Source organism: Dipodomys merriami, unplaced genomic scaffold (genome assembly GCF_024711535.1).
Source record: "Dipodomys merriami isolate MVZ:Mamm:240054 unplaced genomic scaffold, mDipMer1.0.p SCAF_47, whole genome shotgun sequence".
NCBI lineage: Eukaryota > Metazoa > Chordata > Mammalia > Rodentia > Heteromyidae > Dipodomys > Dipodomys merriami.
This window is the reverse complement of record NW_027206035.1, coordinates 1,328,175-1,343,928: the sequence shown is the minus strand read 5'-3', so window position 1 is coordinate 1,343,928 and position 15,754 is coordinate 1,328,175. Positions and strand designations below refer to the sequence as shown.

At 35.3% G+C, this 15,754-nt stretch overlaps 1 long non-coding RNA gene across 1 annotated transcript in view; it reads left to right on the top strand.

Moving 5' to 3' along the window:
- LOC138808702 (uncharacterized) overlaps positions 1-14,972 on the top strand; it is a 39,345-nt gene extending 24,373 nt beyond the window's left edge. The window contains exons 3-4 of the long non-coding RNA XR_011366581.1: positions 12,885-12,962; positions 14,915-14,972. This is a non-coding gene — a long non-coding RNA (uncharacterized lncRNA). The remainder of the gene's footprint in view (positions 1-12,884; positions 12,963-14,914) is intronic.
- Positions 14,973-15,754: the final 782 nt, after the last annotated feature.

Here is a 15,754-nt window from a genome sequence, read left to right as displayed (position 1 = left end):
TAAAGGTGGGATTAAGATTGGTGAATTCATGATTCTGATAAAGGAATTTAAAAAGAGTTAAAAATTTTTGACAGGTAAATTTTAATTGTTCAAACATTTTAACAACTTAGCCTATTAAGAAAATTTAAAATTGTCTGAGAAAATAGGCTTTAATGCAAAGAAATCCATGGAGACTTAGCTGAGAGGGAACAATGTGGGTGAATATGGCTCATTTTCACACTAAACAAACAAACCTCACAAACCTTGCTGTAAATCCTGTAGGTTCCCTTGAGAATTGTCCTTACCCAGGAAATATACTCTCACTGTGTGAAACAAAGTTGTAGTGGAATTTAAATTCAAAGTTCTTTAAAAAAAAAAGACATCAAAATTTGTGAATTGACATTTAATTACCAAACAATAATTCTCTGAAAAAGAAGGAAATATAATTCAAAATCACTTGACTTTATTAAAAGTATGAGAAAAGATTAGTGAAGACAGATGAGAGAAACCATAGGGTACTGTTTTCTCTCCAGTGGTGTAATGGGTTCTTGATCTTGATTCTTCCATTCTATCTTCATAAGCTATAAAGCCACAGCTCAGGACTGGAGTAAACAGTTCAGACAAAGAATACTCACAGAATGGGGGTTAGATACCTCAGATCCACATAAGCAAAAAGAAAAAAGCCGGAAGTGTAGCTGTGGCTCAAGTGGTAGAGCGCTAGCCTTGAGCTGAAGAGCTAAGGGACAATGCCCAGACCCAGAGTTCAGGCACCATGACCAGACCAAAAAAAAAGAAATACTCACAGAAGAAAATATGTGCAGTAGATGTAGGTGATTTATAACATTAGACAATCTATTTAAATCTGTTCAAAATTCTCCCCTACCTTAAACTGCCCTCTTTGAACAGCTTTGTTTGCTTTTCCCAAGATTGCCCTTCATTTACTGCTTAAAATTTTGTGAGGTCATATATATACTTTCTAGAGATTGCTGTTTGGTTGTGCTTTTTGTGTGTTTTTGTTTGTAGTTGTGTTTTTAACTGAAGTTCAATAGGTTGTGCAATTGTGTTACAATTAAATATGTCCATCTAATTGTCCAATGCTCCTGGATCAGAGTCACTCCTTCTATCATTCTCAACCAACACTTTCTTCAAGATTTATTTCAGATTTACCACTTCTTTTATTATATGTGTACATTGAGTATTGTAGCTGTACTTGCCCCTTGTTCCATTTTTCATTCATTCTATGTCTTTACTATTATTTTTTTCTGGTTTCAACTTCCTGATAGTTATTCTGTTAAATTGTCTGTTAATACTTTGAAACGTTTATATATATTCCATGGTGTTTCAATCCTGCATCTACTTGAACTGATGTCAGCATATACTTCCATAATTCATTCATCTGTAATAACAATTTGCAAGACTGGAGACGTGAAGGACCTAAACATGATTTTATTCTCATATTTTTGGAAGATTAATCTTTAGTCAACAAGAAAGTTTAAAAATTGCTTAGAATTTATAGCTAACTACCAGTTTTTATAAATGGCTTTGTGCAATGATCTGTGATTATTTGATTTTACATGGGATAATATTTTCTACTACCTATATGTTTTGGAAAAAGAAGAAAATTAAAATTTACTACTTAGAGGAATATGATAGAAATAGAAGATAGATTTTATGTTTGTCACATCTCTGATCAGTACCCATATTCAAGACTTACAGTCATATTTATTACTATGTTAGACAGATAGGGAAAATATATGATAAGGCAACACATGATAAGGCAACTATTAGTGACTTTTTAAAATGTACCTTCTTATGTGATGAAATTTACTTTATTAGCTAATATTTGGGTTTGAAATATGGGAGGCTGATCTATTTAACACATTTCTGGAAGGCACCTACTGAACAACGCAAATGGTGGGAGATACTATTTCCACACTTTAATGAATGGTTGAACTTATTTGGCATTAGTGCTCGGTAAATAAATCAACTCTATTGTAACTTGATTCCTACACTTGAGAAACTTTTAATATCACTATCATCTACTTGTCAAGTGTTATTTTGGTGAATATGATTCTAAAAAGTTTATTTGAAAAGGAACATACTTTCAGGAGATTAAATGTAAGTTACATTGGTTTGAGAATGACGACATTTTTATACTACAGAACCAAGTTTTACTGAAGTGCCAGTGTTTTGAAGCACTAGGGTCTTCTCAATGTTTTTCTAAATTATACTTGACATCGAAGTCAAGTTTCCTAGCCTTGGTAGAACAATTATGGATCTATCATTCCAGGAATTTTTTTGGCCTACTTATGCTGGGCTGAAATCTTTCATTCATCAATAGGAGAGAGGTATTAAAAAAAAATCTTGTGACATTTGTGATTTTGTTTACTCATATGGGCTTGTCATCTGTAAATTGAAAGTTTGAACTACAATACTTTCTCTCATATCTTGTGGTTTCCTCTTTCATTTTAAGTTGCCTTACATTTCACAATTGCTTACTGCTAATTACTGCAAGGAATTGGAGCCCTGAAATATTATAGGAAATGAGAAATTGAGATGGGACTTCAATTACTTTCTGTTAGCATGTTGCATGGGCCAAGGTGAGAAGACTTGCCATTGTTATCTGATGATGCAGATAACTGGGATCTGGTATCCTCAGACCCGTGGGTACTGCAGAAGAATAATAGCTTTTAGGCATCATATGGAGAAAAACACTTTGGGACCAGCGAGTTATTACAATAAACACAGCAGCAGTGTAAAATCTCTTCTAGATTAGAGGAAAACAATACTGTTTTTTTTTTTACTATGTGAATTCAGAAGATCAAGAACACTTAGAAGGTATCACAAGCTTATACCAAAGACAATGAAATGATAATTTTTACATTCGAATATATATTCTAAACCTAATTATTTATGTTCCAATCTATTTATGGGAATAAATTTCAATTTATTTGTCAATTTATAAATTAATTCTAGTTAGATTCACTGTGTGAAATTTAAGATCAGCACATATAAATATAAAATATATAAGTAGATATAATATAAGAAATTGTTATGCATTGTTCTGTGTGGTTAGTGTATCAAAGGCAACTCTGTTTTAAAGTATTATCCCATTATTTCTACCTCAGTTTTTGGTAGAGTTAGACCTAAAGCTTTACCATTTGTAAATTTAAAGCCTGGAGGCAAGAGGAAACACTCTGATTAAAACATTACCCATTTAAGGCCTAATATCGAGGAGAAATATATAGACTTCTCCAGGAGCTATGGAAATATTTGGTGATAGAAAGTCATTAGTGTAAGTTCCTGCCTGGTTGTATGGTAGACAGGCCAGGACATTAAGTAAACATGCATATGAACAACTTTTTCATCTTCTTGGCTTTAGCTACTTTTGAAATTATAGGTATAATGAACAATTATATTTTTTTGTTGTTGTGGTTTTTTTGGGTCCAGTCGTGGGGCCTGAACTCTGGGCCTGGGCCCTGTCCCTCAGCTCTTCAGCTCAAGGCTAGCACTCTACCACTTGAGCCACAGCACAACTTCTGGATTTTTTCTTTTTGCTTATGTGACCTGCCAGAATCAGCTCGACCCAGGGAAAAGTAATCCAACTCAGGCGCAAGCCCCAGGAGTGGCATTCTTCACTGGGTAAGCAGAGCCAGAGGCTGCCCCTCCCTTTAGCAGCCTTGACAATCAATTGAAATTCAGTAAACATAAATCCAGAGAGTGGATCCAGGCTGGGCTCTGTGAGTTTCTCACAAACTAGCTCCCAGGAAAAGCTACTGTTTGCTGAAAGGCCTCAGCTCTACCCAGAACCTAGCCTCATCACAGCATCTCCAAACTTGAGGAAAAAGCCATCTCCCTCTTTTGTGATAATCAAAGCATATCCCTCCCATTGAACTAAACTGAGAGGAGGATCACAAAATCCTGGGTAAAGCAGAGCATTTTTCTGCCTGTTCAACCAAACTGACTTAAGAAACCAACCAAGCCACAGGAAAATCAAACACCACAAGCGGACCAGAGACTCAAACAAAAGGCTGTTTATAGACACAAGGGAGATACAGGATTTTTCCCACCACTCCCAAAATAAAGAACTATTTTTTTTTCCTTTTTTTGTACATTTTATAAAAATTTTTTTCTAAAACTTTTTTTTTTAATTTTTAATTTTTACCTTTTTTAAAATAAAATGTTTCCTAGTAACATTTTTCCCTCTTATTATTTTTTTAGAGGTATATGTGTGTATGCGTTTTTCTTTCTTTCTTTTTCTTTTAAATTTTTTTTTGTTTTTTGTTTTGCTCTATTGAATTTCTGATCTTTTTTCTTTCTTTCTTATTCTTTTCCCCTTTTCTTTTCTTTCATTCTCTTTTATGTGAGTTAATTGTTTTTCTGCACATCCTCAGACATGCCCACAGTTGATTATTAGACCTTATCCTTTATTGTGTACACACTTAATCCAAGAATTGATTATTCAGTTCAAAACCTCTTAGACTTAAATTCCTTAATGGCAGTATTACCTCTTTATACCTATATAATATTTTCAGTATTTTTATTTTTCAGTTTTTCACATCTCCTTTATATCCCTCCCCTTCTGCATTATATGCATGTGCTTCTCTGAATATTTCGTTTTGAATCTGCATAATATTTTTAATTTTTACTTTTCTATTTTTTCTGGTCTCTTATTTTTCCCCTTGCTCTTTCTTCTTCTTCTTTTATCTCTACTTTCAACCTATCCCACCTATTTCCTGCTTTGAGATTAGGACTTAGTTAAGTTAAATCTCCCTGTGCCTTCCTACTTTTTACCCATATCTCTCCCTAACCCTAATAATTTCTGGTTTGTCAAATTCATATTTGTGGTTGTTAGCCCATTTGACGTTGAATAGATGTACCTATTGAACGAAATTGTATCTGCAGACTATTGACTGTGCAAATACAGACTTTGGTTGATGCTTGTCTTAAGTTAGTGTTCTAGCACTAAACTGGTGTTATTTTCATCCCAAATGGGCCGAGTAAGCCAGAAAAAGACAAGAAAAATGGCAAGTCCTGGGTATCTCAACTCCCACTCATGATAATCAGGGGACAGAACAGATAATGAATAATCCAGAGGAGAGTTCCCAATTAGCTCTACAAACAGTGCTGGCAAACATGATAAATGAAAAGATTGAAAATATACAAAGGAGTCTGTATGAGCATGATAGAGAGAGAGAGAGAGAGAGAGAGAGAGAGAGAGAGAGAGAGAGAGAGAGAGAGAGAGAGAGAGAGAGAGAGAGAGAGAGAGAGAGAGAGAGAGAGAGAGAGAGAGAGAGAGAGAGAGAGAGAGAGAGAGAGAGAGAGAGAGAGAGAGAGAGAGAGAGAGAGAGAGAGAGAGGATACAAACAAAAGTTCAATGGAGGCAAACAAAAGGTCAATACAGGAAAAGATTGAAAACCTACAAAGGACTCTGTATGAGTGTGATAGGGAGAGAGAGGAGGCAAACCAAAGGTTTATACAGGAATATTCTGAGCTTAGGAAGCTACTCAAAAACTGATACAGGATTTGGGTGTACAGCTTGAGAATACTTAAAGAAAAAGGCAGGAATGGCATGAGCAGGCTGAGAACACTCAAAGAGAACTACAGGAATGGCGTGAACATGAGGAAGCTAAGCAAAGAGTAATACAGGAATTGAGAGTATACACAATGATCACTAAAGGTACACATGGAATCCATTAATAAACAGCTGAAGAAAGTCAGGGAGACCACAAAGGGAATACTGAATGGAACCCAACCGAAGAAAAGGGAATTTAAGCAAACCATGAACATTCAACTAAGTGATTTGAGAATGAACACTGAACACCAAATTAAGGAAGTAAAAAAGTTCATACAACATCAAAAACAAAGCTTCAACAAAGAATTTGAAGCCATCAAAGCTGACCAATTAGAAGGAAAAGAAATTTTAAAATAGAAAGTCTTGACAGCAGTTTAGACCATGCAGAAGATCGAAACTCGGGGATTGAAGACAGCCTAGATATTATAGAGAAAGAACATACAGCCATCCAAGTCAAGTCCAAGAAATATGATAGATCTATCCAACACTTGGAAGACACAATCAGAAGGCCTAATCTGAGGATTATGGGTGTAGCGGAACACCTAGAAACAGAAGTTAATGGTCAAGGAAATTTGTTTAACAGGCTCCTACAAGAGAACTTCCCAACATGCAAAAGGATAGGCCTATTCAGATACAAGAAGCTTTTAGAACTACAAATAGACCAGACAAGAATAGGACATCCCACCGTCACATTATAATCCACATAGGATGAATTGAGAACAAGGAAAAGGTCCTTAAACATGTCAAGGAGAAAAGATCAATCACCTATAAAAGGAAACAAATTAGAATCACCTCAGATTTCTCAGCAGAGACAATCAAAGCAAGAAGAGACTGGAATGATGTATGCCATGCCCTAAAGACAAACAACTACCACCCAAGAATACTGTATCCACCTAAACTCTCCTTCATAACTGAAGGCCAAAAAAAATCCTTCCATAGCAAAGAAAAATTGAAACAGTACATCTCTACCAAAACAGCCCTACAAAAGATTCTTAAAGATGTCCTACACATAGAAAACCAACAAGACCACAATAAAGGCCTAGAAACTGCACCCAAACTGAGAATCCAAGAACCTTAGGAAGAACCCAGTTTTTGTAGACCCCAACAAGGTGGATAACATGGCAGGAACTCCCAAATACCTCTCAGTCCTATCTCTCAACATTAACGGTCTTAATTCTCCAATTAAGCGACATAGACTGTCTAGTCGGACTAAAAAGCAAGATCCTTCTATATGCTGCCTTCAGGAGTCACATCCTGCCAGTAAAAACAAACACATTTTCAATGTTAAAGGTTGGAAAAAAAATCTACCAAGCAAACGGCCCCCATAAACAGGCGGGAGTTGCAATCCTAATATCAGATAAAATAGACTTCCAATGAAAATTCATGAGAAGACATAAAGAAGGTTGCTACATACTAATTAAGGAATCTCTCCTTCAGGAGGATATTACAATTTTAAATATCTACTCGCCAAACAAGGGAGCATCCAAATTTATCCAAGAAACACTAGTTTCCCTCAAATCCCATAGAGTCCAAAGACATTAATTGTTGTGGATTTAACACACTACTCTCCCCACTAGATAGATCAACTCGGCAAAAACTCAACAGAGAAACCCAGATCTAAACAACTTCATAGATCAACTAGATTTAACAGATATCTACCGAATATTTCACCCATCAGCATCAGAATACACATTTTTCTCAGCAGCACGTTTTAGGCCACAATGCAAACTTGTCCAAATTCAGAAACATTGAAGTGATACCGTGCATTCTCTCTGACCACAAGGGATTAAAATTAGAACTCAACACCAAAAGCCACCAAAGAAAGTCCTGTAACACATGGAGGCTGAACAACACACTGCTGAATCATGAGTGGGTGATGGAAGAGATTAGACAGGAAATTCAAATGTTCATGCTATCCAACAAAAATGAGCACACAAATTACCAGCTCCTCTGGGACACAGCAAAGGCAGTACTTAGAGGCAAGTTTATAGCTCTGAGATCTTACATCAACAAATTGGAGAGATCTGAAAGTAACAATTTAATGAGACATCTGAACCTCCTTGAAAAAGAGCTGCAAGATATACCCCAATGTAATAGATGGAAAGAAATAATTATTTCAATTAATTCATTTTAATTAAAATTAAATCAGAAATAAATGAATTAGAATACAAAAAAACTATAGAAAACATCAACAAAAGAAAGACTTGGTTGTTCGAAAAAATTAACAAAATTGACAGGCCCTTCGCAAATCTTATCAGAAAATGAAGAGAACACACCCAAATAAAACTCAGAGATGAGAATAGAAACATCACCACAGAAACAACCAAGATTCAGAACATTATAAGGGAATATTTCACAAAACTTTATGCTAATAAGTTTGAGAACGTGGCAGAAATGGACCTTTTCCTAGCAAATATTGACATGCCAAAACTAAACCAAGATTAGTTAAACCATCTTGAGAGGCCCATTTCAAGCATTGAAATAGAAACTGCAATAGAGACCTCTCAGCTAAGAAAAGTCCAGGTCCAGTTGGTTTAGAGCAGAGTTCTACAAGGCCTTTAAAAGAAGAACTCACACAAATACTACTCCAACTCTTCAATGAAATTGAAAGAGAAAGTTCACTACCCAACACATTCTATGAAGCCATCATAACTCTCATCCCCAAATCAGGAAAGGACTCATCAAAGAAAGAGAACTATAGGCCCATTTCTTTCATGAACATTGATGCAAAACTTCTCAAAATTTTGGCCAATCGTCTTCAGAAAATCCTACACCACAATCTAACAGGATTCATTTCAGGGATGCAAAGCTGGGTCAATATTCGCAAATCAATTAATATAATTCATCACATCAACAGGAGCATGGATAAGAACCACATGGTTATCTCAATAGATGCAGAAAGAGCATTCGACTAGATCCAAAACCCCTTTCTGATGAAGGTTCTGGAAAAATTAGGAATCCATGGAGCATTCCTCAATAGAATAAAGTCTATATATGACAAAACTACAGGCACCATTATACTTAATGGTGAAAATCTAAAGTCATTCCTCTTAACTCTGGAACAAGACAAGGATGTCCACTATCACCACTTCTCTTCAATCTAGTAATAGAATTCCTATCTACAGCACTAAGACAAGATGCAAACATAAAAGTGATCCAAATAGGGAAAAAAGAAATAAAACTCTCCCTCTTTGCAGATGACATGATCTTGTATTTAAAGAATACGATAGACTCGACTCCCAAATGACTGAAGTTGATTCCAAACTTTGGCAAAGTACTGGGGGTATAAAATTAAACCCCCAAATCAATGGCTTTTCTGTATGGCAATAATGAGTAAAGTGTTGCTGAAATTAGGAAAGGAACTCCATTTGTAATAGCCCCACAAAAAATAAAATACCTAGGAATTAACTTAACCAAAGAAGTGAAGGTCATTTATGATCAAAACTGTAAAAACTTGAAAAAGGATATAAAAACAGAACTAAGAAAATGGCGAAAATGCCCATGATCCTGGATTGACAAGATTAACATCGTGAAAATGGCAATACTTCCCAAGGCTATCTACAAATTCAAAGCGATGCCAATCAAAATCCAACCTCATTCTTCAAGGAAATAGAAGTGGCAATCCAAAAATTCATATGGAACAATAAAAGACCCCAAATAGCAAAAACGCTCTTCAACGGAAAGAACACTGCTAGGGAATATCAATACCAAATTTCAAACTCTATTATAAAGCCATAGTAATCAAAACAGCATGATAGTAGCACAAGAACAGATCTCAGGACCTATAGCCATCTAATGATAAGGGAGCTAAAAAGATAGAATGCAAGATAGTCTTTTCAGTAAATGGTGCTTGCAAAATTGGTTAACTACTTGTATAAAACCAAAGCTAGATTCTTATATATCACCGTGCACCAGAAGCAACTCCAAATGGATCAAAGACCTTGGAGTCAAAGCAGACACTCTGAAAACATTACAGGATGGAATAGGAGAAACCCTAGGTCTCCTTGGCGCAGGCCAAAATTTTCTTAATAGAGATCCAGAAACACAACAAATCAAAGAAGGTTTCGACAAATGGGATTGCATGAAGCTGCAGAGCTTCTCTATGGCAAAGGACATAGCTAGCAAGATCAATAGAAATCCCACAGATTGGGGGAAGATCTTCACTAACCATACAATGGACAAGGGTCTCATATCTAAAATATACTTGGAGCTCAAAAAATCAAACCCCCCAACAACAAATCCTCAAAGAAACAACTGCCCAATAAATAAGTGGGCTAAAGACTTAAAGAGAAACTTCTCTGAAGAAGAAAGAAGGATGGCCAATAGACACATGAGGGAATGCACAACCTCCCGAGCCATAAAAGAAATGCAAATCAAAACAACATTGAGATACCACCTCATCCCAGTTAGAATGGCAAAAATCAAGAACTCTAACAACAACAGATGCTGGAGGGGATGTTGATGGGAGTGTAAACTTGTTCACCCACTTTGGAAAGTAGTATGGAAGTTCCTGAAAAGACTCCACATAAAGCTCCCCTCTTACCGAGCAATCCCACTTTTGGGCATTTACCCAAATGTTTACAAACAAGACCACACTAAAGCTGCCAGCACAACTATGTTTATTGAAGCATTATTTACTATAACTACCTTATGGAACCAACCCAGATGCCCCTCACTAGAAGAATGGATCAAGAAAATGTGGTATATATACACAATAGAATTCTCTGTCTCCATCAGAAAGAATGACATTGCCCCATTTGTTAGGAAATGGAAAGACTTGGAAAAAATTATATTAAGTAAGCCAAGCCCAAAGAAACATAGGTCCCATGGTGTTCCTTACTTGCCATATCTAGTATATGTCTGAGTCAAGCAGAAAAGGTCAAATAAGGTGATGTTAGGGAAATGAACCCTAAGATATGTATTCAAATGTTCTTTTTCTTGCATGTGATTGTTTCTAATGCATTTATAAGATTATTTCTTTGTTGCTTTGTATGTCCCTCCCCCACAGTATAACCCCTGCTTTCACTGTATTTGATGTCGGTATAATTTGTAGAGGGGAAGGGGAAAAACAAGTCCTTTAAATAAGAATACAGGTGGACCCGTTGCAACAATGACAAGTACAAGTTGTTATGTCGAAAATGAACTTTACAACTTTGGTAGGGGGGCAGGGAGGGCTGGATGGGAAGGAGGGGGAAGAATGGGAAGGGATGGGAAGGTGGAATAAAAGTGTTTTTTTTCATGTTGTTGTTTCTAACACATTTATATCATGATTTGTTTGTTGCTTTCTATGTCCCTTCCCCAGAGTATAACCCCTGGTTTCACTGTATTTGATGTTGGGATAAGTTGTGGAGGGGAAGGGAAAAAAACAAATAATTTAAATAGGGATACAGGTGGACCCTTGCAACAACGATATGTACAAGTCATTATGTTGAAACATGAACTTTACAACTTTGGCCTGGTGGAGGGGAGGCCGGGGTAAGGAGTAGGGGGAGAGTAGGCGGAGGTGAGGGGTTGGCGGTGCGAGATGGGAAGAGATGGGAAGGAAACAAAGAGGAGGCAACAATTCTTGCTAAAAAATGTACTCATTATCTTGCCCAAGTAACTGTAACTCCTTTGTATGGTATTTTCACAATAAAAAAATCGTAATTGTTAAAAAATAAATAAAATAAAAAAATAAAAAACAAATAATATAAGGACCTAGGAAAAAGGAATCTTAAAGTTTTACTTTATGGAATGTAATCTGAAAGGACACATTTATGAATGAACCTATATATTGTAAATCAATGTAGACTTCAACGTATTATATATAGAAGACAATGAAATATATTATGGACTTTATACAAACATAGATACTTTTTTTAGACAAGCACCAGGAATATCTTTAGTTTCTATACTATTCATTTCAACCATAAGTTAAAATTTAAAAAAATCTCAACCTCTGCAGCAATCATTATAGATGCATACAAACAACTCTTGAATACATTTTGATATCAAATCTGGCAATTCACGTGGAAGAATACTATGGAATCCATGAATTTTTAAATTAAGATATTGCTGTTGCTTTGTATATGAAAATATGTTGTAGGGACACAAAGGATGGACTGGCACTTTTGAAATTTAAGAAACTTAACCAAACTCCTACGTAGGAGAACAATTTGTAGAGCCATCCACAATTTCAAAGAGGTAGTGATACATACTTATCCTTTTGGCAATATCAAATGAAGTTTCTTCCAAGTTGTTCTTCAGACCCGGTTTGATATAATGTTTCAACAGAAGGAGATACAGCATATCTTTGCTATTTCTATTCCCAGCAGCAAAATGCAAGGGTGTCAAGAGACCTTTAGTTTGGGGATTGGTATCTTCATCATAATGAAGTAAGAAAGAATCCATTCTGGTGTTATTCCACGTATAAGCACTGTGCAGGGGTGCCAAGCCATTCAGAGTTATTGCATGAATATCTGCCTTGAGCTACCAACTCATGGACAATGTCTAAATGTCCACTCTAGGCTTCCCGATGAAAAGGGGTATACTTACCTCATCCCTAGTATACATATGAGTGGCCTTTTGGGAAAGTAGTCTCGGAACTCTAGTAAGTCGATTAATTTCGGCATCCCAAAGAAGAAATTTGCATGGATTCTTCTCCATTATTTTCTTGCAATTGATACCATTCTTCACGTTTTCATCTTGTTCCTTGTCTTCATCAGAATTGCCTAACCAGAGACTTTGAGTAATAGTGGGAATGAGGTGTCCATGTATTTCCCCAGTAGCTCACGTTGGTTGACATGGTCAGAAAATCCGGTGAATTTTCTGCATATGTTTTTTCACCATGATTTATTTTCTCTTTTTCCATTTTTACTATTCTAAATTATTCTAACTGGATAGTAGTGAATTGATAAAGAGCAGAGGAAAGATTTCCTCCGTATTCAAATGCACAGACTGAAAATGAGGACCAGTGGTGTCTTCATGTGCAGCTTATTCTAGGAAGGAGAAAATAGGAAACAATGCCTTCTATGTATATGACTTGGGAAATACTATGATATAGTGTAAGAGAACTTACTTTTCAATATATGAGCTTTAAGAGCTTTCTAATAGATCCATTATTTATTGGTACCCAACATTAGAAAAAAAATGTATAATACAGTAGTAAAATAGAAGTCCTTTGCATGACTATTTAAATTCCTTGTTTTTTTAAAGACACTTGTTTTCATCTAAAAAAGTTGGCCTATCTACTGTTTTCAAGTGATTTTGATGATTGAAGATGCTTAATGAGAAGTCAAAATGTATTAGTATTCCTTTGATATCAATTAAATTTCATTTTTTCTTCTTGGAGAATATAATGATCGAAGCAATATTTCAGAATCAGCAAGTAATAGTTCAGCATCATGTTTCCAATGCAAGTGGATCACCAGTAAGTAATCCTCGATACCATTTTCCTCAAAGTTTTTTTTCAAAGATACAATCTGCCTGCCTTCTCTAGCAGCTTTCCTAGCCTGGACCTTTTCTTTCATTGTGCAGGAAAAGTGTGATTCAACTGATTTCAGTCATATTTGTTCCTAGAGTTATCAAGGATTTAGATTCTTTTTTTAAAAAAAAAACATTACTTGTGGGGCCTGAACTCTGGGCTTTGGCACTGTCCTTGAGCTCTTCAAATCAAAGCAAGCGCTCTACTAGTTGAACCACAGAATCACTTCTGTGGTTCTGTTTATGTGGTGCTGATATGGGAAATGATAGAGCAGAAAGTGAAATGATGCAACCAAAAATATAAAAGCAAAATAAATTAGGACAATTATGGAGCAACCATATTGTCTATGAAAATCATGAAAGAGAGAGAGGAAGAGAGATACAGATGTGCAATGACCTAGCTATCCACAAAATCAATGCTTCTGATCTATTTATAAAGCAGTTTTATTGTTTTATTTGTTAAAAGAGATGGAAATAGAATTTATGTATTTACTTGAAATTAGCACATACATTTTTAGTCACCTACATAAAGAGACATAGCTTTGACTAAATTACAGACAAGAATCTTAATCCTTGGGCTGGGAAGGTGATAAGTGGTAGAGTGTTTTTCTTGTAGCTTACTACAGTGCGGACACTACTTTCCAAAAAGGCCACTCATGAATACTAGGGATGAGGATGAGTATACCCCTCTTCATCAGGAAGCCTAGAGCGGACACTTAGACATTGTCCATGAGTTAGTAGCTCAAGGCAGATATTTATGCGATAAATCTGAATGGCTGGACACCCCTGCACAGTGCTTATATGTGAAACATATTGCAGCACACACACACACACACACACACACACACACACACACACACACACACACACACACACATCATCATCATCATCATCATCATCATCATCATCATCATCATCATCATCAGATTTCTTCTTAAGTATTTTTGTGTATGATCTTAAGAAGAAATTTACATTACTAACTTGATTTTCTGAGAGAAGAGTATACTCAGTGTACATCTTGCTTCTATACTCTCAATATTTAATTGCTATCGAAGTATATGCAATAGATAAGTATAGGAAAAAGTAGGAGCCACACTGGTGGTTCATGTCATTATTCCTAGCTAATCAGAAAGATGAAATCTGATGATTGTGGTTTGAAACCAGACCAAGAAAAATAGTCCATTAGATTCTGGTTTGAAAGTAACCAGCAAAAGCTAGAAATGGAGCTGTCTTACAAGCAGTAAAATGCTAGCCTTGAGAAAACTAAAACAAAAAAATAACAAATTCTGGGACAGAGCTAGGCCTTGAGTTCAAGCTCTAGTATTAGTATTTAACTAATGAAGGAATGAATTAGTTAATTAATTACCTAAAATAAAATAAGTGGTCACATGTGGAGGGGCAGGTAAAATGTAACAACCCTGGTGACTGGAATATGTATTATTTTGTAATAAGACAAATTATAATTTGTCCTAATCACTAATATTTTATTTGAACTTTTTTGTACAATAAACTCTGAATTTGGCATGCGTGTATATGTGTACATGTGCACACATATGTGTTTAAGTGTGTGTGTGTGTGTGTGTGTGTGTGTGCTGTTGCAATGTTGCTTGCAAATATGAACAGGGTGAGGCTGAAAAGAGCTGTGTTAAAATGTTTTTTAAAATGTTTTTTATTTATCAGTGTTCTGTCCTGTCATTTCAGTGGAAACACCCTTCTGTACATTTTATTTGTTAATAACATCATCATAATCAAAGCAATTACAACATTAGGTTAGATAAAAGAGATCATTTTCAGCGTTTAGTATGTGTTAGGTAAAAAGATACACATATAATTGGGTAGTAAGTTATGACTGTCAGTTAAGATATGTATTTGACCTCTTAAATTGATTATATTTTTAAGAAATACTCATGGAGTGATTTTGACCGACTTGAACAAATAAGTATTACTCTCTGGTTATTTCTGTGAAACTCAAGGTAGGTAAACTCCGGATTTCTGTTAAAAATAACTTTCTTTGTAAGATCGTATCTATTCACACTAAGATAATAAAATCCGTATTTTTAAGGTTTGAATATCCCATCATATTGACTGAAAATCAGTACTGTGGCTATGCGTGTTAGATATATATTTCAAAAACAAATACAAAAACATGTGTCACCTCCAGATTGTGGATGCATTTGAAGTTTGTACATACAAAGGTTTCTTCATTAATAGTTCTTTTGTGGGAGTAACTATCACAACTTTAACAAATAAGGCTTTTCGAATATCTTTTCCAATATAAATAACATCCCAGAGCGAGTTTTGCAATTTCTGAAAAACATTTAAATATTTTACTATTATTTTAGTTCATTGACTATACAGCTAAAGACATTTCTGAAATAAATATTGTTAAGATCTGAAAATGTAAGTGGGTATATAGGCTTTTCATGCATCATTTCATGAAAAGCCAGTTTTTATGAAACTAAAAGAAATAGAATAAAAGAATGTAAGTGAATTGGGTAACCTAATTATTAGTATAATTTTGTTTTCTATTAGCACAGTCCTTTGAATGTAGATGATGCAGTTAAATTATTTTTTGTCTCACTGTGCTTGTTATTTTTAGATTATTTGTAGTTATAAGAATGAATTTGTAGTATAAATAAAGGTCTTTTAAAATGTTTAGGATTAATCTTGTGTTTTGTATTCTACTCCCATGAAAATGAGTTATGATCAAGTGTTAATAGTTTATAATTGAATCTTCAG